Below are 25,894 nucleotides of genomic sequence, written 5' to 3'. Positions count from 1 at the left end.
GGTTAATTGACATTTGCTCCTATACATTACCAGATTTTCATTCCATCCATCCAGACTGGATAGATAGCCTGACAGATAATTGTGTAGTGTACGCCCAGGATAACTGTCAGTTGTGCTTTCTTTTATGACGGCACATAAATGGGTGGGCAGATCCAGAGCAAGCACTGCCCACTCATGCATAGTTGTCAACTGATGTGAAGTTCCAGGGGGCAATCTCAGTTATAAAGAAAAGTATCTGGAAATTGTCCCTAGTTTAAAAAAAAAATTAAAAAAAATTGATCAACTCCATTTATTTAGTATGATATCCCAGGTGATAAGATGCCGGCAGTCAGAACAACATACTTTATTAAATAACACATCTCAAACTACCATACCCAGGATTCAAACCTATAACCTGTTGAATTCTAATCAAACACCCTACCTATTGAGCTATTTGATCCTGCATAAAAATTGTGAACATTATATGAAGCTATTGGTACTTTGAAAAAAAAAGTATCAGCATTACAACGCAGCAGATCCATGCAGTTTGCAGCCACACACTACATGTATCTGCTCAGCCACAATGCTGATTATTTCTTCACAAAGTACAAGGTGAGCTCCAAACAGAATTCTCTAGCTTAGAATTATGCCAAACCTAGAAGTCGGGCCCCCCACCCTGGGATCCCCCAGAGGGAGGCCTGCACCGTCATGCGGCAGGCTTGTCCGTTTTGGAAGCAGGCTGATGGGCAGCCCAGGCTTGCTTCAGTCTGGGCTTGGCAGGTCTGGAAGCATGAGCTTGCTTTGGGTATGCCTGACCTTGGGTACGCTTTACCTTGAGGATGAAAGGGCCAAGGGAAAGTACTTTTAGCCTTCTGCGTGGTAGGAGTCATACTAGGTAGGCAAGCTGTTTTAGCAGTAGCCAGATCAGCTACAATCTTATTGAGGTCTTCTCCAAAGAGAGTGTCTCCCTTGAAAGGAAGCACCTCCAGGGTTTTCTTGGAATCCATATCCACCGACCAGGATCTCAACCAGCTGTATAAAGTATTACCTTGGAACTGGCTCTCCACTCCCCATTATCTGGTTATCATGGCTTCCTCCGCCAGTGTCCAGACTCGCTTGCTGAAGCTCGGCCACTTCTTCCTAGCAGCAGGCTCCTGTATCACTGGGCAGCAGAGGTGCTTGGGAGCCGGAAGGGGGCGGAGCAATCAGGCAGGCAGTTGCAGTGCTGCCCAGCTATCTGTGGTGTGAGAAGAAGCAGGGGCACCCCACCGCTGGCAGTGCTGCAGCTAGCGGTGGTGGCAGCGGCGAGGCTGCTGGGCTGGGTCTTTAAAAAGGTGGAAAGAAGGGTGTTACGGCATGGAATGTACAAACTGCGAGACCCTGCTGGTAGCGCCTTTGTCTATTTAGTAGGAAGGGCACGTAACAGCCGGAGGGCAATGGAGGAAGCCCCTTTAGGGCTGGAGCCCGGCGGCAACTGACTCCGTTGTCTCTGGCAGTTCCGCCCCTGGACTAGAGGAATGGTCAAGAACATGGCAACATTTAATGCCAAAAAATGCAAAATCATACACGTCTCAAAAATACAAAGGCTAACTATAATATTAAGGGCATTATAATGGCAAGAGGAAAGCTATCTAAGTATTACTATTTCAGGTGAGCAATGTAACAAAGCAATAGGAAAGGCAAGTCAGATGCTTGTTTGCATAGGTAAAGAACCAGTAGCAGAAAAAAGTAATACAGGTTGAGTATCCCATATCCAAATATTCCGAAATACGGAATATTCCGAAATACGGACTTTTTTGAGTGAGACTGAGATAGTGAAACCTTTGTTTTTTGATGGCTCAGTGTACACAAACTTTGTTTAATACTCAAAGTTATTAAAAATATTGTATTAAATGAACTTCAGACTGTGTGTATAAGGTGTATATGACACATAAATGAATTCTGTGAATGTACACACACTTTGTTTAATGCACAAAGTTATAAAAAATATTGGCTAAAATGACCTTCAGGCTGTGTGTATATGGTATATATGAAACATAAATGCATTCTGTGCTTAGATTTAGGTCCCATCACCATAATATCTCGTTATGGTATGCAATTATTCCAAAATACAGAAAAATCCGATATCCAAAATTCCTCTGGTCCCAAGCATTTTGGATAAGGGATACTCAACCTGTAATGCCACTGTATAGGTCCTTGGTACAGCCACATTTAGAATCCTGTGTTCAGTTCCAGAAGCCATATCTCAAGCGCCTTGAGTCCTGTTGGAGAAAGAGCACTATATAAATAAATAGTATCAAAATTTGTTTCACGGCACCCCTAGGCCAAAGTTTTTTTTATTGAGAAATTCAGAAAAAAATATAAAATTAAGTAAATTGTGTTTATAGCATGTCATCCTCAGGTTCAGTTATGTTGTGAGGGAATGGTTTTGGCAATTTAATAAAGTATAAATAATTTTAATTGGTCCTGGACCACCAAACTATGCTACCAGTGCAAGAACCCCAGTTTGGAAACTACTGCCATAAAATAAACCTTTTTTGTTTTTTTTAAACTACATGTAATACACCTTAGATATCAGTTCCTAAAAGGTTTTAAACCCTTGCATACAGTAAACTACACATATTTAAAAATCCTACACCGGGCACAAGTGCTCACGGGCCAATTTCATGGCAGTCTCGGATAGGAGGGCATTGTGGATTCACCAAGGGAATGCTGATGCTGACTCCAAGAAGCCTCTTCAAGATCGCAGGAGCAGAGTCCTCTGCTTCTGCCAAATCCACTGCATGACGCTGGGGCTCTCTTGCAGGAGCCCACACCAGTGGGGGGCACCAGGGGCGGAACTACTGGCAGGGCAGGCAGTGCATTGCACTGGGGCCCCGCCGCACTCAAGGGCCCACAGCCGCCGGCATTACAATGAGTCACAATGACTCATTGTATCATGCCGCAGCCGCACACCAGCGCTCCCGTCGGGTCTGCGTCCTGCGACTCCCGCCGCCCGCCCGTCGTAACGAACAGATCAGGCCAGGGCACTACGGGCAGCAGCCGCAGCACCAGACACGCTGCCACCTCTGTAACACACGAAGAGGGAGGAGGGTCGCTTGGAGATGAGAGGAGCAGCGGCACGGGGGAAAGGAGGAGGAGGAGGGAGGTGAAGGAAGGAGCCGCAGCAGCGCTTTGTTACTGGTGGAGGCGCTGCTGCTGCCCCTCTGCTTCACTATAGGCTGTCTTCCGAGAACAGCCTATAGTGAAGCAGAGGGGCAGCAGCAGCAGCGCCTCCACCAATAACACAGCGCTGCTGCGGCTCCCTCCTCCACCTCCCTCCTCCTCCTTCTCTACTGCCCGGGAATCGTCAAGCTGCACGAGGAGCCTGAGCCAGCGGAGAGGGTAAGTATAATTCTTCTTTCTTTCTTTCTTTCTTTCTTTCTTTCTTTCTTTCTTTCTTTCTTTCTTTCTTTCTTTCTTTCTTTCTTTCTTTCGTCTCTTTCTTTCTTTGTTGGGACTGCCTGCCGCTATGTGTAAAAAGGGGGAATCTGCCTGCCGCTATGTGTAAAAAGGGGGAATCTGCCTGCCGCTATGTGTAAAAAGGGGGAATCTGCCTGCCGCTATGTGTAAAAAGGGGGAATCTGCCTGCAGCTATGTGTAAAAGGGGGGAATCTGCCTGCAGCTATGTGTTAAAAGGGGGAATCTGCCTGCAGCTATGTGTAAAAAGGGGGACTGCCTGCCGCAATGTGTAAAAAGGGGGAATCTGCCTGCCGCTATGTGTAAAAAGGGGGAATCTGCCTGCAGCTATGTGTAAAAAGGGGGACTGCCTGCCGCAATGTGTAAAAAGGGGGAATCTGCCTGCCGCAATGTGTAAAAAGGGGGAAGCTGCTTGCCGCAATGTGTAAAAAGGGGGAATCTGCTTGCCGCAATGTGTAACAAGGGGGATGCTGTCTGCCGTAATGTGTAACAAGGGCACGCTGTCTGCCATAATGTGTAACAAGGGCAAGCTATCTGCTGTAATGTGTAACAAGGGCAAGCTGTCTGCTGTAATGTGTAAAAAGTGTACGATGTCTGCCATTATGTGTAACAAGGGCAGGCTGACTGCTGTTATGTGAAAAAAGTGTACGCTGTCTGCCGCTATGTTTAACAAGGGCAGGCTGTCTGCCGTTATGTGTAAAAAGTGTACGCTGTCTGCCGCTATGTTTAACAAGGGCAGGCTGTCTGCCGTTATGTGAAAAAAATGTACGCTGTCTGCCGCTATGTGTAACAAGGGCACACTGTCTGCCGTTGTGTAAAAAAGGGGGATGCTGTCTGCCGTAATGTGTAAAAAGGGGACGCTGTCTGCTGTAATGTGTAAAAAGAGGACGCTGTCTGCTGTAATGTGTAAAAAGAGGAATCTGTCCGCCGTAAGGTGTAAAAGGGTCTCTACCTGGTGTAGTGGTGCTACTGTGCGGCGTAATTTGAATAATGGAGACTACTGTGCACCGTTTTATGAATTGGTATTATTTTGTGGCCACACCCCTTAACCACGAAGCCACGCCACTATGTTTTTTGCGCGCGCCTACGGCGCGCACTGCCCCTGTTTTGCATGCAGGGGTGGGGCTCCAATGCCGTTTCTTGCACACACTGCTAAAATGTCTAGTTACGGCACTGTTGCTAGGTATCCACTTCCCTGAGCAGGCCCCCTCACCAGATCCTCTCCAGGGGTGAGGGGGTGGACTTGGATGGGATGGGATGGGGGGGGGGGCCCAAGCCATTTTGTCGCACATGGGCCCACTGCTCGCTAGTTCAGCCACTGGGGGGCACGTCTAAAACTCTTCAGTCAGTTCTGGATTCATTCGGACCTGGACTCGTGGGTTTTACAAATAGTGTCCCAAGGGTACAAACTGGGGTTTCAAGAAGTTCCCCCTCACCGATTGTTCAAATCAGCCTTAGTCAGCAGGGAGAAGGTTTTTATTCAAGCCTCTTCGTGGTCCCGAAGCCGGACGGCTCAGTCAGACCAATCTTAAATCTGAAATCCCTTAATTTCTACCTAAAGAAATTCAATTTCAAGATGGAATCTCTCAGGGTAGTGATCTCCAGTCCGGGGGATAAAGGAGATTTCATGGTTTTGGTAGACATAAAGGATGCCTACTTACATGTTCCCATTTAGCCACTGCATCAAGCTACCTGAGGTTTGCAATTCAGGATTGTCATTACCAATTTCAGACGTTGCCGTTTGGTCTGTCCACGGCTCCGAGGATTTTCACCAGGGTGATGGCGGAAATGATGGTTCTCCTTCGCAAGCAAGGAGTCACAATTATCCCGTACTTGGATGATCTCCTGATAAAGGCGAGATCCCGGTACCAGTTGGTGCAAAACATCTACTCTCCCTGACAGTTCTTTAACAACATGGTTGGCTCCTAAACTTGCCAAAATCGCAGTTGGTCCTAATGACGCGGTTGTTGTTTTTGGGAGTGATACTGGACACAGAAGAGGTTTTCTTCTAGTGGAATGGCTCTGGAGATCCAGAGTCTGGTCAAACAAATTCTGAAACCAGCAAGAGTGTTAATCCATCAATGCATTCGGTTGCTGGGGAAGATGGTTGCGGCCTACGAGGCCATTCAGTTTGGCAGGCTCCATGCCAGAGTGTTCCAGTGGGACCTGTTGGACAAGTGGTCCAGATCCCACCTACACATGCACCGGAGGATAATCCTGTCTTCCAAGACCAGAATCTCACTCCATTGGTGGCTGCACAGTTCTCACCACCTAGAGGGGCGATGGTTTGGGATCCAGGACGGGATCCTAGGGACCACGGATGCAACCCTCCGAGGCTGGGGAGCAGTCACACAGGGGGAAAACATCAAAGGAAGATGGTCAAGTCAGGAAAGTTGTCTCCACATAAATGTTCTGGAGTTAAGGGCCATTTAATAACTGCAGACACAGTACGCACTGGGACGGGTGCCCAGCATCCTCTACGGAATAAGAGAAAAGGATTTACCAGTAGGTATTAAAATCCTATTTTCTCTAACGTCCTAGAGGATGCTGGGGACTCCGTAAGGACCATGGGGATAGACGGGCTCCGCAGGAGACATGGGCACTTTAAGAAAGACTTTAGTTCTGGGTGTGCACTGGCTCCTCCCTCTATGCCCCTCCTCCAGACCTCAGTTTGATACTGTGCCCAGTGGAGACTGGGTGCTTTTCAGGAGCTCTCCTGAGCTTTCTGACAGAAAGTATTTTGTTAGGTTTTTAATTTTCAGGGAGCACTGCTGGCAACAGACTCCCTCATCGAGGGACTGAGGGGAGAGAAGCAGCCCTACTCTCTGAGTTGCAAGGTCCTGCTTCTTAGGCTACTGGACACCATTAGCTCCAGAGGGATTGGTACGCAGGATCTCACCCTCGCCGTCCGTCCCAGAGCCGCGCCGCCGTCCCCCTCGCAGAGCCGGAAGATAGAAGCCGGGTGAGTATGAGAAGAAAAGAAGACTTCAGAGGCGGCAGAAGACTTCATGATCTTCACTGAGGTAACGCACAGCACTGCAGCTGTGTGCCTTTGCTCCCATACACCTCACATACTCCGGTCACTGTAAGGGTGCAGGGCGCAGGGGGGGCGCCCTGGGCAGCAATATAAACCTCTTTCGCAAAAATATAACATATATACAGCTGGGCACTGTATAAATGTATGAGCCCCCACCAATTTTACAGTTTAAGCGGGACAAAAGCCCGCCTCCAAGGGGGCAGGGCTTCTCCCTCAGCACTCACCAGCGCCATTTTTTCTCCACAGCACCGCTGAGAGGAAGCTCCCCGGACTCTACCCTGCTTATACCACGTTAGACAAGAGGGTTGAAAAGAGGGGGGGGGGGGGCACATAATTCGCAAATTACATACAGCAGCACTACTGGGCAAACATTAAGTTACTGTTTTATTCCTGGGTTATATAGCGCTGGGGTGTGTGCTGGCATACTCCCTCTCTGTCTCTCCAAAGGGCCTTGTGGGGAAACTGTCTTCAGAAAAAGCATTCCCTGTGTGTGTGGTGTGTCGGTACACGTGTGTCGACATGTCTGAGGAAGAAGGCTATATTAGAGAGGAGCGGGAGCAAATGAATGTGGTTTCTCTGCCGACAGCTGATTGGATGGATATGTGGAATGTTTTAAATGCTAGTGTAAACTCATTGCACAAAAGATTAGACAAGGCAGAAGCTTTGGGACAGTCAGGGTCTCAACCCATGCCTGATCCTATGTTGCAGGGACTGTCAGGGTCTCATAAGCGCCCACTATCCCAGTTTGTTGACACAGATACCGACACGGATTCTGACTCCAGTGTCGATTACGATGATGCAAAGTTACAGCCAAAATTGGCAAAATCCATTCGATTTATGATTATGGCAATAAAAGATGTTTTGCACATCACAGAGTAACCCCCTGTCGCTGACAAGAGGGTACATATGTACAAGGGAAAGAAGCCTGAGGTAACCTTTCCCCCCTCACACGAGCTGAACGAGTTATGTAAAAAAGCTTGGAAATCTCCAGATAAAAGACTGCAGATTTCCAAAAGGAATCTTATGGCGTATCCTTTCCCATCAACGGATAGGTTACGATGGGAATCCTCCCCTAGGGTGGACAAAGCATTAACACGCTTATCCAAGAAGGTAGCCCTCCCGTCCCAGGATACGGCTACCCTCAAAGAGTGTGCTGACCGCAAACAGGAGATTACCCTGAAGTCCATTTATACACATTCAGGTACCTTACTCAGACCGGCAATTGCGTCGACCTGGGTGTGTAGTGCTGTAGCGGCATGGACAAATGCCTTATCTGAGGGGATGGATAGCCTAGACAAGGATACTATTTTATTGACCCTGGGGCATATAAGAGATGCTGTCCTATATATGTGTGTATGCAAACTACCGGTGGTGCTGCAGGGCCCACACCCTTTTACTTGTCTTGTAGAGCCCAGCTGCTGCAAGAAATCAGCTTGAATGCTTCAGGGGCTTGGGCATGGCCAACATGAGCCCCACACCGAAGGAGGGTGGGGGTGTTTAATGCAAACTTGGGGTTATCCAAGCGCCGCAAAAGACCGCCATGCCCCGCATGCCCCTTTTCTCTTTTCATATACAGATGAAGGTTCCAGCCAACTTTGGCCCACTGCTTGGATGACATCACTGAATGCAAATCCGTCTGCTGCAGACCTTCCCCCAGGAATGCTTGCAATAGTTGTTGCATATGGTTTAATGTCTGAGGGTGCTTCAGTATTAGGCAGCCTTCCGCCCTCCCATGTTCATCTGAAAAGATGTGGTCTCCCTGCAGTTGTTGTCCCCAGACGAGAGTTCCCTTGTGCTTCCTCAGTTAAATCTCCTTAACTTGACGAGGGTGTGCCCGAGCAGCCGCCCTCCCCAGCCCTTTCCCAACACATACTTATCTTGCATATGAGATCTCTTGATCATGAAGATAGTTCTCACAGGTTGAGGTTCATCCTGGCCCCGCTCCCCGCTGGAGAGCGCTGATGGGGACAGCAGCGGGGCTTCAGCAGCAGGGTGAGTATGTGTGGCCAGAGACCTCCCTTCCCATGTGCAGGCCTGCAGGATGGGGCATGTGACACTCTCCCTCCCTGGGGCTCTTCCAGATGTAGCTCCTCAGCAGTATTTTTCCCGGGCTGCGCGGCGCTCTCCCCGACTGGCATCCGCCCTGGAACACTGCCTTCCTCAACGCAACATCAGCAGGGGGCCCGGGCCTCATCACCTTCCCAGGTCTTTCTCATGTATGTATCATGTATGTGAGTGTGATATATGTATGAATCATATATGTTTGTGATATATATATATATATATATATATGTATCTATCTATCTATCTATCTATCTATCTATCTATCTATCGTATGTGTGTGTATATATGTATCTATCATGTATGTATGTGTTCTATCTATCTATCTATCTATCTATCTATCTATCTATCTATCTATCTATCTATCGTGTGTGTGATATATGTATGTATCTATCATGTATGTGTTATATGTATGTATCACACCTTCCTCTATACATATACATACATACATACATACATACATACATACACACACCTATATCTGTACGTACACTGACATACACACACCAACATCTATACATAAACACGCTGACCCCTAAACGTACACCAACGTACCCACATGTGAATCTATACATACATGTGCTGACACCTGGACATACACTGATGTACCCACACCTAACATCTATACATACACATGCTAACAACTGGACGTATACAGACGTACCCACATTTGCATCCATGCATATATAGATGTAGGTGTGTGTACGTCAGTGTACGTCCAGGTGTCAACGCGTGTATGTATAGATGCAGGTGTGGGTACGTCTGTGTATGTCCAGGTGTCAGAATGTGTATGTATAGATGCAGGTGTGGGAACGTCAGTGTAGGTTCAGGTGTCAGCGCGTGTATGTATAGATGCAGGTGCTTGTATGTCCAGATGTCAGTGCATGTATGTATAGATGCAAGTGTGGGTACGTCGGTGTATGTCCATTTGTCAGCGCGTGTATATATAGATGCAGGTGCTTGTATGTTGGTGTATGTCCAGGTGTCAGCATGTGTATGTATAGATGCAGGTGTGGGAATGTTGGTGTATGTCCAGGTGTCAGGGCGTGTATGTATGGATATTAGGTGTGGGTACATCAGTGTATGCCCAGGTGTTAGCGCATGTATGTATAGATGCATGGTATCTCCTATGCAAAATAAGTATGACTTGGGATAGAGCTGGGGAGGGCCGCTGCTCAGGCACATCTCTGTCAAGTAAAGGAGATTCAACTGAGGCAGCACAAGGGAACTCTCATCTGGGGACAACAACTGCAGGGAGAACACATATTTTCAGATGAACATGGGAGGGCAGAAGGCTGCCTAATACTGAAGCACCCCCAAACAACAAACCAAATGCAACAACTAGTGCAAGCATTCCAGGGGGAAGGCCTGCAGCAGATGGATTTGCATATGGTGATGTCATCCAAGCAGTGGGTCAAAGTTGGCTTCAACCCTCGTCTGCATATGAAAAGAGAAAAGGGGCGTGCAGGGCATGGCGGCCTTTTGCGGCGCTTGGATGACCCCTAGTTCGCATTAAACACCTCCACCCTCCTTCGGTGTGGGGCTATGCCCCAGCCCCTGAAGCATTCAAGCTGATTTCTTGCAGCAGCTGGGCACTGTAACAGCTCCAGAGCTGCTCTGTAAGGCAAGTAAAAGGGTGTGGGCCCTGCAGCACTACCTGTAGTTTGCATTGTGCGTTGGAAGGCACAAAGTAAGCAGACGGGAGAAGTCAGGATAGTGCGCAAGGGCATAGAAGGGAGCAACTCAAGAAAAGAGAAGTGGAAACAGACAGCAAACTAGGCTGGAGAGAGACCTGAGACAAAGAGATCTGAATTATACGAGAGCCGACCAGGGGAAACACAAATTATGCAGTCAAGTGTCCAACATTTGGGGAAACCGCAGGAGCAGCACACCCAGAGTGCAATTGGTGAGCCTTGCCCTGGGAGAAGCACCTTCATGATCATAGTATCTCACCTGGCAGGTAAGTAGGAGTTGGGCTAGAGCTGGGGAGGGTCGCTGCTCGGGCACCCCCCTGTCAAGTGAAGGAGATCCAACTGAGGCAGCACATGGAAACTCTCGAAAGAAGAACAAGGCTAGAGGAAGATCTGAGACAAATAAATCTGACTTTTACCAGAGCTGACCAGAGGAAAGCACAAACACAGTCCCCCACTACCACAAATAATGCAGTCGAGTTTCCCACATTTGGGGAAATCACAGGGGTCAGCATACCCAGAATGCAATGAATGAACCTCACCCTGGGAGAACAATCTTCATGACCATGGTATCTCCTATGCAAAATAAGTATGATTTGGGATAGGGCTGGGGAGGGCCGCTGCTCAGGCACATCTCTGTCAAGAATTTATAAAGTCTATACATATATATAACCAAATGTAAATATATATATATAGAACCCAGCGCTCCTATCAAAACGTATCTATTTCACCAATTTGTTGCTTATTTAATCTTTATACATCTATTAATTTTCACCATATATTATAAAATGCTGCTCCCATAGGTAGTACTGTTCTACCAATAATAAACCAAATTTTAAAGATAATCACACTTGTTATCAAGGGAGCGCAAAAAATAAAATGTACAAGCTCTTTATTTTTAAAAAATATATATAGACAGAAGAAACCCACATTCAATAAAATACAATGGAGTCAACATATATAGGCACCACTATCCATATCTAAATGTAATCAGGATCTATTTCATATTGCCCTTGATGACAACGGAATGTTTATTAAAGTGTCCAAAAAATCCTCCTGGATACAGCTGTTGTAATTTAATCGTTACTTTCCAATTGTAATTGATACATTAAATTCCTTCTTGTGGATGAACAGCAACAGTTGTAACCAATGCCTCTTATTTACTGCAGTTAAAGTTCATATGTAACTCACGTGAGTAATGAAAGAAAACAGGGGGAGAGCGCTGTGATGGTTGGTGAAACACAGCGGTATGCTACGACCCCCGTTAACCGTGGCTGGATCTTATTGGCACTCGCGGTCGGGATATTTCTCCCTGCCGTGGGGTAGAGACCTCCTTTTGCTCGGTCTCAAATTGCTTTTTCCCCTTCACCGCTGTCTTTACATCAGACGTCCGCCGTGATGTAGCTCGTTCATGAACGGGCTTATATCTCAGCAATCAGAGTGTCCGGTAATCACCTTCCTTACGCGTTTCTCCGCTGTTATCCAAGAGCGGTTTCGTCAGAGGATACATCAGCAGCCAAGCAGGCTCTTTTTAAAATGCACCGGACCAATAGCATTACTAATTAGTTGATTGGATACATACATGTACTAATTGGATGCATACATGTAATGACCCACATATGGAACAACTTTCTAATTGCAATTGCACATATAAAGGCATTTCATAATATAAAAATAAGCAACATGGTGATTAAAAATAATAATAAAATAAGCAACAAGGTGGTTTAAAAAATAACAGAAAATATATAATCTATATACAGATTAACCTATAATCTTTCAATCAATACCTCATATCTATAATCACATATAAATAATTCAGAGACTCAGCACTAAGGATCCCCATTTACTTATATAAAACCTTTTAGGGTAACATAAATCCATGCCACTACTGAAGCAGTTCTTGTGGCGCAGGGGAAACATCAAATGCAATCTATGCAGCTAGTCCCATGTTCGAATCCAACCCGCTCAGCTTAACATCCATATTATTTATTTACTTTTAATGGGATCATTCTATCAATTCATTTTTACCTTTAATTTTTGTTAATATTATTTCTATATTTCATTATTTTAACCCCTGGAATAATTACATTGCTGTTTAAACAACAAAAAGAAATGAAGAAAAATAAATATTAAACAGATAATTTAAGGATTCGAAGATTTAAATATTTAAAGATTTTAAAATGTAAAACAGGGGGGGGGGGGCTTTTGGGAGAAGGAGGGAAAAAAAATAGAAAAAAAATATATATATATAGAACCAAGAGAAAGTGTAAAAAGAGGATGGAGGAAGAAATCTGATGTTCATTACTAGTGGATTTTACTAAAGAACTTTAAAGGAACACACACAACAGGATTATACAGTTTCATCCTAAGAGGAAAGCTGTTTCCAAAATAGCTACTTCTAATAATTTTGTTTATTTATTAAACATACAATAAATGGATATTCAATAAATAATATATTAGGTAAATCAATAGATAAAATCTTCAGAGACTGCCAATGTTGTTCAGTTCGATGCTCTCATTCAGACCATCAGGTGTAAGGGTACCCAAAGAAAAAATCCAAAATGCCTCCCTTGTCAAGTAAAGGAGATTCAACTGAGGCAGCACAAGGGAACTCTCATCTGGGGACAACAACTGCAGGGAGAACACATATTTTCAGATGAACATGGGAGGGCAGAAGGCTGCCTAATACTGAAGCACCCCCAAACAACAAACCAAATGCAACAACTAGTACAAGCATTCCTGGGGGAAGGCCTGCAGCAGATGGATTTGCATATGGTGATGTCATCCAAGCAGTGGGTCAAAGTTGGCTTCAACCCTCGTCTGCATATGAAAAGAGAAAAGGGGCGTGCAGGGCATGGCGGCCTTTTGCGGCGCTTGGATGACCCCTAGTTCGCATTAAACACCTCCACCCTACTTCGGTGTGGGGCTCATGTTGGCTATGCCCCAGCCCCTGAAGCATTCAAGCTGATTACTTGCAGCAGCTGGGCACTGTAATAGCTCCAGAGCTGCTCTGTAAGGCAACTAAAAGGGTGTGGGCCCTGCAGCACTACCTGTAGTTCGCATTGTGCGTTGGAAGGCACAAAGTAAGCAGACGGGAGAAGTCAAGATAGTGCGCAAGGGCATAGAAGGTAGTGGCTCAAGAAAAGAGAAGTGTAAACAGACAGCAAACTAGGCTGGAGAGAGACATGAGACAAAGAGATCTGAATTATACGAGAGCCGACCAGGGGAAACACAAATTATGCAGTCAAGTTTCCCACATTTGGGGATATCGCAGGAGCAGCACACCCAGAGTGCAATTGGTGAGCCTTGCCCTGGGAGAAGCACCTTCATGATCATAGTATCTCACCTGGCAGGTAAGTAGGAGTTGGGCTAGAGCTGGGGAGGGTCGCTGCTCAGGCACCCCCCTGTCAAGTGAAGGAGATCCTGTTATGCACACCAGTGCCTGCAGGAAAGTACTAGTGTCAGAACTGTTATGCACTCCAGTGTCTGCAGGAATGTACTGGTGTTTGAACTGTTATGCAACACGAATGGACTCACAGACAAACTGGGGAATATGACATAACGTACACAGAAGGTGATAGGGTAACAAAATACACACACAGTGAACAGAGAAGCCCAGAGGCTAAGGAACTGGGTATCTCCCTTGTATTAGAACTGCTCAGATGTAAAAAGCAAGATGTTGTGTTTTAATACGTAGAGAACCCGAAATGCTGTTGCTAAGGGCAACAGCAAAACCCTAAAGGGTTACCAACGGGTGTGGCAGTAAACTCCTTGGTCAGAGATGGAATGATAGACACAAGGAGAGCCTCCACAATCCTGATTCTCACTTGCAGTGCACAGGTTTAAGCTTACTGCCACTAAACTGACCCCTGACACCTAGCACAGTGAGACAGGATTAGACAGGCAAGTGTTAGAATACAGCCGCAAACTTGCTAAGTTCACAGAGTAATAACAGAACCCCAGCAAGCTAAACGACTGACTCCAGTCTTACTGCTAGGTCTGGATTGGCAGAGTGTAATACCAAATTCCCAGGCCTATTTGCAGTAAGCAACAAACAATACAAAGCTACACAGTACTGGCTAACTTTCATGAACTGACTAACCAACAGAGATTCAGCAGCATCTGCTTACCCTGAAAAGAGGCCTTATAAAGCAGGTGCTGTCCACGCCCCACTCAGACCTCACAGACTGTGAGCACAAAAACCAGCACCGGATCCCCTGCCGTGCACAGAGCCTATAACCACTGCACAGCAAAAGACCCGAACCGGAGTATCAGCTGCGCTCAGGTTACTCCACTAGCACTTGTCTCCCGGTTGCCATGACGACGTGGCAGCACAGGGCAGGAGACCCTAACAGTACCCCCCCTCTGACGAGGGGTAAAAGAACCCCTACCACCGGGTTTATCGGGGAACTGCGAGAAGAAAGAGCGTATCAGTCTGGGGGCATGAAGATCACAACTGCGCACCCACGACCGCTCCTCCGGGCCATACCCCTTCCAGTGCACCAAAAATGACAGCCGACCCCGAACCACCTTGGAGTCAAGAATCCTTTCAACAACAAACTCCCTCTGGCCACGTATCAGAAGAGGGGAAGGTCTTCCACTGGAAGAAGGATTACTAATCGCCCGTTTTAAAAGGGAACAATGAAATGTTTTATTGATACCCAAAGAACGGGGCAGATCTAACTGAAATGCCACCGGATTGATAACCCTGGTGATCTTATAAGGGCCGATGAACCGGGGCCCTAACTTATGAGATGGCTGTCTCAACTTCAAATTCTTGGTAGACAACCAGACGAAGTCTCCTAATTTGAAGCTGCAGGGTCTTTTCCGCTTATCAAAAACCCTTTTGGTCACTAATGACACAGACACAAGGGCTTTCTTCACTTTCCGCCAAATACCTCTAAGGACCGAAACCACAGAGGAACCACCAGGCGTGGAGTCCAGGGGGTCAAAAGAATTGGCCTTAGGATGATGCCCATACACACAAAGGAAGGGAGAGATCCCTGTAGCAGAGTGAGCCGCGTTGTTATAGGCAAACTCCGCCATGGACAGATGAGCAACCCAGTCAGTCTGACACTTGGAGACATAACACCTGAGGAACTGCTCCAAGGACTGGTTCACCCTTTCAGTCTGCCCATTAGACTGCGGATGGTAGCCTGACGACAAGCTGACAGAAATCTGGAGATCGGAACAAAATGCCCTCCAGAATTTGGCCACAAACTGGGATCCGCGGTCAGAGACCACATCAAGTGGCAACCCGTGGAGACGCACAACATGCAGCATAAATAATTCAGACAGGCGTCTGGCTGATGGCAGCCCAACCAGTGGAACGAAGTGCGCCATCTTCGAAAACCTGTCAACGACAACCCAGATGGCTGTCATCCCCGAGGATTTGGGCAAGTCCACCACAAAATCCATTGAAATGTGGGTCCATGGCTTAGATGGGATAGAGAGTGGATGTAATGGGCCAACAGGAACCCCTCTAGGAGTCTTATTTCGGGCACAGATGTCACATGCCCGAACCCACTGATCCACATCCTTAGCCACCGAGGGCCACCACACCGCCCTAGATAGCAACTCCCGAGTTCTGGCAATACCCGGGTGACCTGCCGACTTCTTGGCATGGAATTCCAGGAACACTCGCTGTCTTAACCTAGGAGGCACAAACAAAAGACCTACCGGAAGGTCTGGAGGAGCCTGCTCCTGTGCTCTAAGGACTAATGATAAGAGGTCCTGGGTAATGCCCACTTTAATACATGATGGGGAAACAATGGGCAACGGCTCCTCGGTGGTCTCCTGGATTGGAGCAAAACTCCACGAGAGCGCATCAGCCTTGATGTTTTTTGACCCAGGGCGATATGTTATCAAAAAATTAAAGCGAGCAAAAAACAAAGCCCATCGTGCCTGCCTGGCATTGAGACGCTTCGCTGACTCTAAATATGCCAGATTCTTATGGTCAGTGAGAATTGAGACCACAAACTTAGCCCCCTCAAGCCAGTGTCTCCACTCCTCGAGTGCATCCTTAATAGCCAACAATTCCCGGTTACCCACGTCATAATTCATCTCGGCAGGCGAAAATTTACGGGAAAAGTAAGCACAGGGATGAAGGCGATTATCAGACACTCCCATCTGAGAAAGCACTGCCCCAATACCCATCTCAGAGGCATCCACCTCCACCACAAAAGGACGCTCTGGATCTGGGTGTCGCAGCACCTTGGCCGAAACAAATGCCCTTTTGAGACGGGCAAAAGCCGCTTTAGCCTCACAAGACCAGTGAGCAACATCCGCCCCTTTCTTAGTGAGTGCCACCAAGGGCGCCACTATAGACGAAAATCCAGCGATAAATCGTCTATAAAAATTCGCAAAGCCCAGGAAACGCTGAAGCGCCTTCAAACTAGTGGGCTGCACCCAATCCAGGACTGCCTGTACCTTGGAACCCTCCATTTGGAAACCTTCTGGGGAGATAATATATCCTAGAAATGCGATTTGCTGAACTTCAAATTCGCACTTCTCCAGCTTCGCCCCAAGCCGGTGGTCTCTGAGTTTCTGGAGGACTAAGCGTACATGCTTCCGATGTTCCTCCAGGGAATGGGAGAAGATTAGGATGTCATCTAAGTATACAACTAAGAATCTATCCAAATATTCCCTGAGCACATCATTCATGAAATCCTGGAAGACTGCCGGGGCATTACAGAGCCCAAAAGGCATCACCAAATATTCATAATGCCCTGAGTGGGTATTAAAGGCAGTCTTCCATTCATCCCCCTCTCTTATTCGGATTAGATTGTACGCACCGCGTAGGTCAATCTTAGAAAAAATGGTGGCAGTACGAAGCTGGTCAAACAAGACCGAAATGAGAGGCAGTGGGTATGAGTTTTTAATCGTGATACGGTTCAATTCCCTGAAGTCGATGCAGGGTCGCAACGAACCGTCCTTTTTACCCACGAAGAAGAACCCCGACCCAACTGGAGACTGTGAAGGTCTGATAAATCCCTTAGCCAAGTTCTCCTGAATGTACTCTGCCATAGCCTGAGTCTCAGGACGTGACAGGGAGTACAACCTGCTCTTGGGAAGCTTAGCATTTGGCAACAAATCAATGGCACAGTCATAGGGGCGATGGGGAGGTAGTACCTCTGCAACTTTTTTGGAGAACACGTCCGCAAAATCTGCATAACACCCTGGCAATCCTGGCAAACTTAGCTGCGAGAGCCTGACTGGAAGGCTCAAGCAACTCCTGAAACAATCAGTACCCCAACTAAGAATCTCCCCAGAGACCCAGTCAAATTGAGGATTGTGGGCCCTTAACCAGGGTAACCCCAACACCAATGGGGCAATGGGGCAAAAGTACAGACAGTCACATAAAAGGACAATTTTTCAGAGTGTGTGGCTCCAATAAACAAAGAAATCTGGCTAGTGCAAGAGGTAATTTTACCTTGGGATAATGGTTCCCCGTTTAACCCACAAATCTCAATTTCCGATGCCAAGGGTACTAAGGGAACAGAGTGTTTTAGGGCGAATTGGCGGTCCATAAAAACCCCGTCGGCCCCACTGTCCACAAAGGCCTCAGTCTTGACAGTTTGACCGAGGATCTTCAAGGTCACCGGAATGATAAAAGTCTTCTTGGGAAATTCTGACTTCTGGCCTGACAGGATATTTCCCATCACCCTCAGGCCCTGAAGTTTTCCGGATTTTCTGGGCATGATACTACCACATGACCTTTATTCCCACAGTACAAACACAACCCCTGCTGTCTCCTCCGCGTCTTCTCATGCGAGGAGAGGCGGGTAGCCCCAATCTGCATAGGCTCCTCAGAAAATTCCTCAGAGTCTGAGGTTCCCTTGGGAAGGAAGGAAATCTCAGTCTCCCTTTCAAGCCTACGCTCTCTCAGCCGTCTATCCACCCGGATGGATAACTGCATGAGCTGATCCAAGCTATCAGGCAAGGGATATTGTACCAGTTGGTCCTTTATCTGGTTAGAAAGACCTCTTCGGTACTGGTGTCTCAGGGCTGGGTCATTCCACTGGGTATCATGGGCCAACCTCCGAAACTCCGTACAGTAAACCTCAACTGGCCTTCGCCCTTGCTTAAGGATCGAAATCTGAGCCTCGGCTGAGGCCGTCTTGTCAGGGTCATCATACAACATGCCCAGTGCCGTAAAAAAAGCATCAACACTTTTAAGCGACGGACAGTCAGGCTGCAACCCATATGCCCAGACCTGTGGGTCTCCTTGTAGCAAGGAAATCACTATGCCCACCCGCTGAATCTCCGACCCAGAAGACTGAGGCCTAAGCCGGAAGTATAGCTTGCAGCTCTCCTTGAAACAAAAGAACTGCGAGCGATCTCCAGAAAAACGATCCGGGAGATTTACTTTCGGCTCCTTAACCCCTGCAGGTGCTGCTGCTGCGGGAGCTCCGCCAGCAGCCTGGGAGGTGTGCATTTTAATGGACAAATCATTAAATTGTCGAGTCAGGACCTGCACCTGATCGACCACCTGTTGCAACGTATTTTGAGGGGTATGCTCCATATTCCCACAAAATTTCAACAGGAGTATTAGGCTGCTGAATATGTTATGCACACCAGTGCCTGCAGGAAAGTACTAGTGTCAGAACTGTTATGCACTCCAGTGTCTGCAGGAATGTACTGGTGTTTGAACTGTTATGCAACACAAATGGACTCACAGACAAACTGGGGAATATGACATAACGTACACAGAAGGTGATAGGGTAACAAAATACACACACAGTGAACAGAGAAGCCCAGAGGCTAAGGAACTGGGTATCTCCCTTGTATTAGAACTGCTCAGATGTAAAAAGCAAGATGTTGTGTTTTAATACGTAGAGAACCCGAAATGCTGTTGCTAAGGGCAACAGCAAAACCCTAAAGGGTTACCAACGGGTGTGGCAGTAAACTCCTTGGTCAGAGATGGAATGATAGACACAAGGAGAGCCTCCACAATCCTGATTCTCACTTGCAGTGCACAGGTTTAAGCTTACTGCCACTAAACTGACCCCTGACACCTAGCACAGTGAGACAGGATTAGACAGGCAAGTGTTAGAATACAGCCGCAAACTTGCTAAGTTCACAGAGTAATAACAGAACCCCAGCAAGCTAAACGACTGACTCCAGTCTTACTGCTAGGTCTGGATTGGCAGAGTGTAATACCAAATTCCCAGGCCTATTTGCAGTAAGCAACAAACAATACAAAGCTACACAGTACTGGCTAACTTTCATGAACTGACTAACCAACAGAGATTCAGCAGCATCTGCTTACCCTGAAAAGAGGCCTTATAAAGCAGGTGCTGTCCACGCCCCACTCAGACCTCACAGACTGTGAGCACAAAAACCAGCACCGGATCCCCTGCCGTGCACAGAGCCTATAACCACTGCACAGCAAAAGACCCGAACCGGAGTATCAGCTGCGCTCAGGTTACTCCACTAGCACTTGTCTCCCGGTTGCCATGACGACGTGGCAGCACAGGGCAGGAGACCCTAACAGATCCAACTGAGGCAGCACAAGGGAACTCTCGAAAGAAGAACAAGGCTAGAGGAAGATCTGAGACAAAGAAATCTGACTTTTACCAGAGCTGACCAGAGGAAAGCACAAACACAGTCCCCCACTACCACAAATAATGCAGTCGAGTTTCCAACATTTGGGGAAATCACAGGGGTCAGCATACCCAGAATGCAATGAATGAACCTCACCCTGGGAGAACAATCTTCATGACCATGGTATCTCCTATGCAAAATAAGTATGATTTGAGATAGGGCTGGGGAGGGCCGCTGCTCAGGCACATCTCTGTCAAGTAAAGGCGATTCAACTGAGGCAGCACAAGGGAACTCTCATCTTGGGACAACAACTGCAGGGAGAACACATATTTTCAGATGAACATGGGAGGGCAGAAGGCTGCCTAATACTGAAGCACCCCCAAACAACAAACCAAATGCAACAACTAGTGCAAGCATTCCTGGGGAAGGCCTGCAGCAGATGGATTTGCATATGGTGATGTCATCCAAGCAGTGGGTCAAAGTTGGCTTCAACCCTCGTCTGCATATGAAAAGAAAAAAGGGATGTGCAGGGAATGGCGGCCTTTTGCGGCGCTTGGATGACCCCTAATTCGCATTAAACATCTCCACCCTCCTTCGGTGTGGGGCTCATGTTGGCTATGCCCCAGCCCCTGAAGCATTCAAGCTGATTTCTTGCAGCAGCTGGGCACTGTAACAGCTCCAGAGCTGCTCTGTAAAGCATGTAAAAGGGTGTGGGCCCTGCAGCACTACCTGTAGTTTGCATTGTGCGTTGGAAGGCACAAAGTAAGCAGACAGGAGAGGTCAGAATAGTGCGCAAGGGCATAGAAGGGAGCGGCTCAAGAAAAGAGAAGTGGAAACAGACAGCAAACTAGGCTGGAGAGAGACCTGAGACAAAGAGATCTGAATTATACGAGAGCCGACCAGGGGAAACACAAATTATGCAGTCAAGTTTCCCACATTTGGGGAAATCACAGGGGCAGCACACCCAGAGTGCAATGGGTGAGCCTTGCCCTGGGAGAAGCACCTACATGATCATAGTATCTCACCTGGCAGGTAAGTAGGAGTTGGGCTAGAGCTGGGGAGGGTCGCAGCTCGGGCACCCCCCTGTCAAGTGAAGGAGATCCAACTGAGTCAGCACAAGGGAACTCTCGAAAGAAGAACAAGGCTAGAGGAAGATCTGAGACAAAGAAATCTGACTTTTACCAGAGCTGACCAGAGGAAAGCACAAACACAGTCCCCCACTACCACAAATAATGCAACCAAGTTTCCCACATTTGGGGAAATCACAGGAGTCAGCATACCCAGAATGCAATGAATGAACCTCACCCTGGGAAAACAATCTTCATGACCATGGTGACAATGCTAAATTCCTTGTCGTATAAACAACCCTTTATGAAGCTAAGAACACTGTACGCTGTTTACTTAAGAAATACCGTAATGATACGCTATTTGCGTAAAGATCGCTCAGCCGTAGGCGAGACGCTCAAGCGTCACGTTCGCTCACGGCCCAGCGATCACAGGACACGTTATTGGTTATGTCTAGGGGAAAGATTCGCTGTAACGTAGCATACGCTAGAGACCACGAGGAGGTCACCAGCGGTGCAGACGCTCACAACACTATACCTTGATGTTAAACCTTATACCGATGAAACACACAGAATACCTTAATGTGAGTACAGGGTGTAAATGCAACCTTGTGTAACCTGACTATCTACAAAGCTGTTTGAGCGTCACCGACGCTCAAGTGAACACTTAACACTATAGTAAATACACTGATACTGGTTTAGGGTTCCAAAGCCTATTATCTGTATTATATCTAGTATACTTGTAAAAGAGTAACACAGTACAAATGATACACTACAATATAACAAAGACTTCCTAACCAAACACCTAACTAAGGGATAAACTACAATGCTATCCTGGTCTAACACAATACAATACAATACTATAAAGTTTAGTCTAGGGGAGATATGAGAGAAAAGAGAGAATAGAGAGAGAGAAATAGACACAGAGAGAGAGAGAGAGAGAAATTGGCTCACAGAAAGAAAATGATTACGGAGGGAACTTACGCACAAAGGGTATGATCGCCTGCGCCTCGATATCCAGCTCCCGATTATCAGCAGATAACCGTTGATGAGAGAGTGAGAGCTGGATGTGGTCGGCCTGCCTATTTATGCCCCACACACAATGCAATCTCCTGGTCCTACAATCCCATTGTCCATTGGCCGAAGGAATTCGGCCCTGTATCATAACAAAAGGTCATAGGGTGATTCATACAGGTGGGCTGTGACAATTTCCAACAGCTCAGGTGGGTGGGGAACTGGGTTTCCCGCCGCATACCTGAGTATGTGCAAATCATAGAAATGGACATAAACTTCTTATGTCCATAACTATTCGCACGAGCGATTAATACGCTCCAAACCAACACCGGAATATTGCTAATTAAATACTCTTCCGATGGGTACCAAACACTGCAGTATGATTCCTGTTAGACCCTTCGTGCAATGCAAAGAGGGATTCCTCAGCTCTGGGACATTGTATCTAAACCAAACTTACAGAAACTATTGAGGGGAACATGATCTATAAACTACATTAATTGTGAACTTTTGTAACGAATGAGTCGCACGCTACGATCACATAAACTCTACCGTAAATGCGCATACTGCGCGTGCGAGTGCACGCTATTGCGGGTATGCGCTTCCACGGGAGAGCGTACGCATGCGCAGCACGGACCAGTGTGCGGTGCAAATATGGCAGTGTGCATTAAGACATTTTTCTGACTTCGACAGTCCACCCTTTGGCAGTCAATAATAACTGCCACAAAATATTTAAGGAGAAAAATGTAAGTCAGGGGTTAATTGATTTCCATGGTGGGGAAAGGAAGAAGAATGGAGTAGGTGTGAAGAGGGTATGACCTAGTGAGAAAGTAGAAGCATGTGTGTATGAGTCCATGTTTGGAGGGTCATGTATCATCGTGCCGTACGTGTGGTAAATCAAGCTTCGAGGTATTGCGAAGTATACATTTGAATTCCTTCTTATCCTGTGGTACAGGTCTGTGGATGGGCTGTCAAACTCTACCGAGCTCATTTCGGCTGTGGTTGTAACACAATGGGGATGCACATTTTAGTTGATGATACATGAATTGGGGGGGTATGTGGTTGCTGCTATCTGTGCCTGTATTCCCTATCGGCTATGTGTGTTATTACCTGAGGGTTGCAGAGATGAAGATAAAGAACACTTACGAAAAATGCAATGATATTCTATGTCAGGTTAATGTACGTTCGTTGATTGAGGTCTTGATTGGTGTCGGTTGATTGGAGTCTTCTTCTTTGTGCTTTTGCTCATAAATCGTGAGTAAAGCAAACAACGTCCATGGATTTACAAAAAATGTTGGGCTAGCGTGATTTTAAAGTTCCTAGGGAAACTGGGGTACCCATGGCATTGTCCATCAAAATCTTGTATATCGGGTCGTCTGCTCTTCTTCTTTCCATCTTTCCGTTGTCGGCCCCTTGGCTCATCAAATCTTTCGTCTACGTGGGTCTTTGTACCTCGGAGGAAAACATAGAAATGGGTGAAAGACGGACCGTATACTCATTACATCATTACGTCATGGTTTCTAGCATTGGGTCATAAATCAAATCCAGGTTAATTACAGTTTCCTCGCTCCTCAAGCTCATCACTTTTGTACTTTGTTTGCACCTCATTAAAGCCTGCCCGCATCTAAATATCAATCCAATAGATATAACGACACCCAAGATACATAGGAGAAACTTTCCAACATCCATTATGACTCCTTGAGCCCAGTCTCCCAAACCGGAGAACCAATTTCGCGGGTTCAACCATGACACCCAACCAGTCAGCTCATTACCTACAGCAGCAAGGGTGAGATTGTGTTTTCGACGAAATTCCCGCTTCAATTGGAGAATATCGTCCATCTTTTGGTCTATGACCTCTACCGGATCCTCGGTGCTATTTGTGATATACGTGCAACACTTTATGCCGTACTGTGTTGCCAATGTAACACAATATCCGCCTGTTACTGCTGTAAGATAATTAAGAACCATCCTATGCTGAACTAGTTCTGTTTTGTAAGCTTGAAGTTCTCTTCCAGTGTATCTAAACGTGTCATCATACATTTCAGTGATATTATCTAACAAATTGGCGAGTGCGGAAATGTATTTATAATTCATCACACCTCGAGCGGTGCGAGTGAAATCTAACGCTACCAGAACCTGAATCCCGGTGGATTCATGGATAAGATCAGAGGCCGGATGCTCTAATCTTTCTGACAGTTGTCTTTTAACTCGGTGTTCGTAATGAGTGTGAGTATAAGGAGCTTGGGCACCACGGTGTATGTCCTTCATTTTGTCATGTGTAACAGTCATCACTTCAGGCAATACTTTTCCAATATAACACAATCCTTCAGAGTTTGGGGCAAGCCACTTGTACGCCTTTCTCCCGCATATGAAATATGCATCATCGGGGAGAACATAAGGGACGGAGAAGGACATGACCATGTTACAAACCTTCCAGGTGAAATCTCCTGACCCTAATTCTTCCATCTGTCTAATGCACGTATCAGTTTGTACGATATGTGCACAGTATCCTGGTGATACCTCTCCAACTCTAGTAATCCTATTCCCTAAGGTATATCGATACCGGAAAGATTTTCCTCTACTGGCTATGTGGCGTACGAGCTCTGTATCTGTAGGCATTCTATCTGCTCTGTGTGAAAAGGTCATGGTAAGGTTGCTCCATGACACTTCCCAATTTCCCGGCTTACGGGGATTGGAGATGTTAAAACATATGAGGGACCTATCCACATGGTATTGGTGGAGCTTCAAACTAGGAGGGCTGAAGATGTTAAACCTCCGGTCCACCGGTCTCCCACCACTTAGCTCAAGTACCTCCCCTAACGTTAAAGGAAATGGTACTAGCCCTGATTTGCTGTGACCCTGAGGTACTTGAGAGCATACCCAACAATCTGTTTGGTTCAACACGTTACCCACTAGAGAGTGATAGTCACTCAATGGATGCCGGTCCATATGGATATTAAAACTAGATTGGCATTTCTTTGTTACAGAGCCTACAGATACAACTTTCTTTTTGAACTAACATTCCTTCACAGTTGTTTACAAATAACATGGTTGTTAGATCGTGCCCGGTACTCGCCTTTGCTTGGTGATTGGGTTGCTATTGGAAATTTACACCTCCGTCTCAGTCATCAGGACCTTTCTGGATCCTTTCTCGACCTCACTGGTACTCTCACCGAAACAGACTGCTCTGGTCAACATCATGGTTAACGGGAAAATCCATATCACAGTCTCTCGGGGCAAGTCCATCTTACAGGAGGAGAAAAGAAGAAATTTGTAATGGGGTACAAAAAATCAATTTGAGGGGGGGGGAGAACTCGTTACGATAATAAGTTCTCTCGTCTTGTTGTTCTTCTTGTTCTGCTGTCCTCTCAAAAGGTGCTGTCTCTCAGTCTTCCAAACGAACATTCTGGTGATGCAATATTCCTTCCTAACCGGCGATCTTTCTGTAAGGAGAAAAAAAAATCTGGCATTACCATTGGTCCAACTGAGGGGTGACATAGTATCTTTAAATCATGGAAACATGAGTGAGGAGAGAGAGAACACAAAAACAAAAAAAAACAAAAGAGATAGAGAACAATTCATGTGCATATATACATTACATAACCCGACAATAACCACCAATAAGAGAAGAGAAACAAAGCATTTTTAAACATTTGTCAACATTAAGAAAACATTGTCAGACTACCAGGCTGTCGTATCTACGTGTCTAATGGTCTCCTTGAGCAGTCCCTCCCCACCAGCACTTGCATTATTCCATTGTCTGTATCTGGCCAGAATACATTGTGGTGGATAGGTCATGCTGGGGTTTGGTAGACTTCTGCAAGGACCAGGCGAATATGCAATGTTTGAATTCTTACCAATAATCGTCAGAGATGGGGATAGAGAGTGAGAAAAGAGAAAAACATTTTTTTCACAAATACATTTACAACGTTTAACCTGGTCATTCCTGTGTCTTCAGTGAATGACCTCCCACTTCATTAACCGTTACCTCAGGCTTGCCTCCATTCCTAACAATCACCTTTCCTGCCTATGTGATTCTTGATTAT

The 25,894-nt window shown here is 46.5% G+C and overlaps 6 non-coding genes across 6 annotated transcripts; all 6 read right to left on the bottom strand.

Annotated features, from left to right (window-relative positions):
* Nucleotides 1-10,341: 10,341 nt before the first annotated feature.
* Nucleotides 10,342-10,504, bottom strand: LOC134953498 (U1 spliceosomal RNA). The gene has a single exon (XR_010185601.1). It is a non-coding gene; the product is annotated as a U1 spliceosomal RNA (small nuclear RNA).
* A 152-nt stretch (nucleotides 10,505-10,656) lies between these two features.
* LOC134950343 (U1 spliceosomal RNA) lies at nucleotides 10,657-10,820 on the bottom strand. Its single transcript, XR_010183279.1, has one exon. It is a non-coding gene; the product is annotated as a U1 spliceosomal RNA (small nuclear RNA).
* Nucleotides 10,821-13,425: 2,605 nt separating this feature from the next.
* On the bottom strand, nucleotides 13,426-13,588 carry LOC134952951 (U1 spliceosomal RNA). The gene has a single exon (XR_010185315.1). It is a non-coding gene; the product is annotated as a U1 spliceosomal RNA (small nuclear RNA).
* A 6,228-nt stretch (nucleotides 13,589-19,816) lies between these two features.
* LOC134950801 (U1 spliceosomal RNA) lies at nucleotides 19,817-19,980 on the bottom strand. Its single transcript, XR_010183656.1, has one exon. It is a non-coding gene; the product is annotated as a U1 spliceosomal RNA (small nuclear RNA).
* A 670-nt stretch (nucleotides 19,981-20,650) lies between these two features.
* Nucleotides 20,651-20,813, bottom strand: LOC134952533 (U1 spliceosomal RNA). The gene has a single exon (XR_010185036.1). It is a non-coding gene; the product is annotated as a U1 spliceosomal RNA (small nuclear RNA).
* A 152-nt stretch (nucleotides 20,814-20,965) lies between these two features.
* LOC134953410 (U1 spliceosomal RNA) lies at nucleotides 20,966-21,122 on the bottom strand. The gene has a single exon (XR_010185563.1). It is a non-coding gene; the product is annotated as a U1 spliceosomal RNA (small nuclear RNA).
* Between the last annotated feature and the right edge of the window lie 4,772 nt (nucleotides 21,123-25,894).

The sequence above is a fragment of the Pseudophryne corroboree genome, chromosome 8, assembly GCF_028390025.1.
Source record: "Pseudophryne corroboree isolate aPseCor3 chromosome 8, aPseCor3.hap2, whole genome shotgun sequence".
Classification (NCBI taxonomy): Eukaryota; Metazoa; Chordata; class Amphibia; order Anura; family Myobatrachidae; genus Pseudophryne; species Pseudophryne corroboree.
The sequence above is the reverse complement of the archived record's forward strand: the minus strand, read 5'-3'. Positions and strand labels throughout refer to the sequence as shown.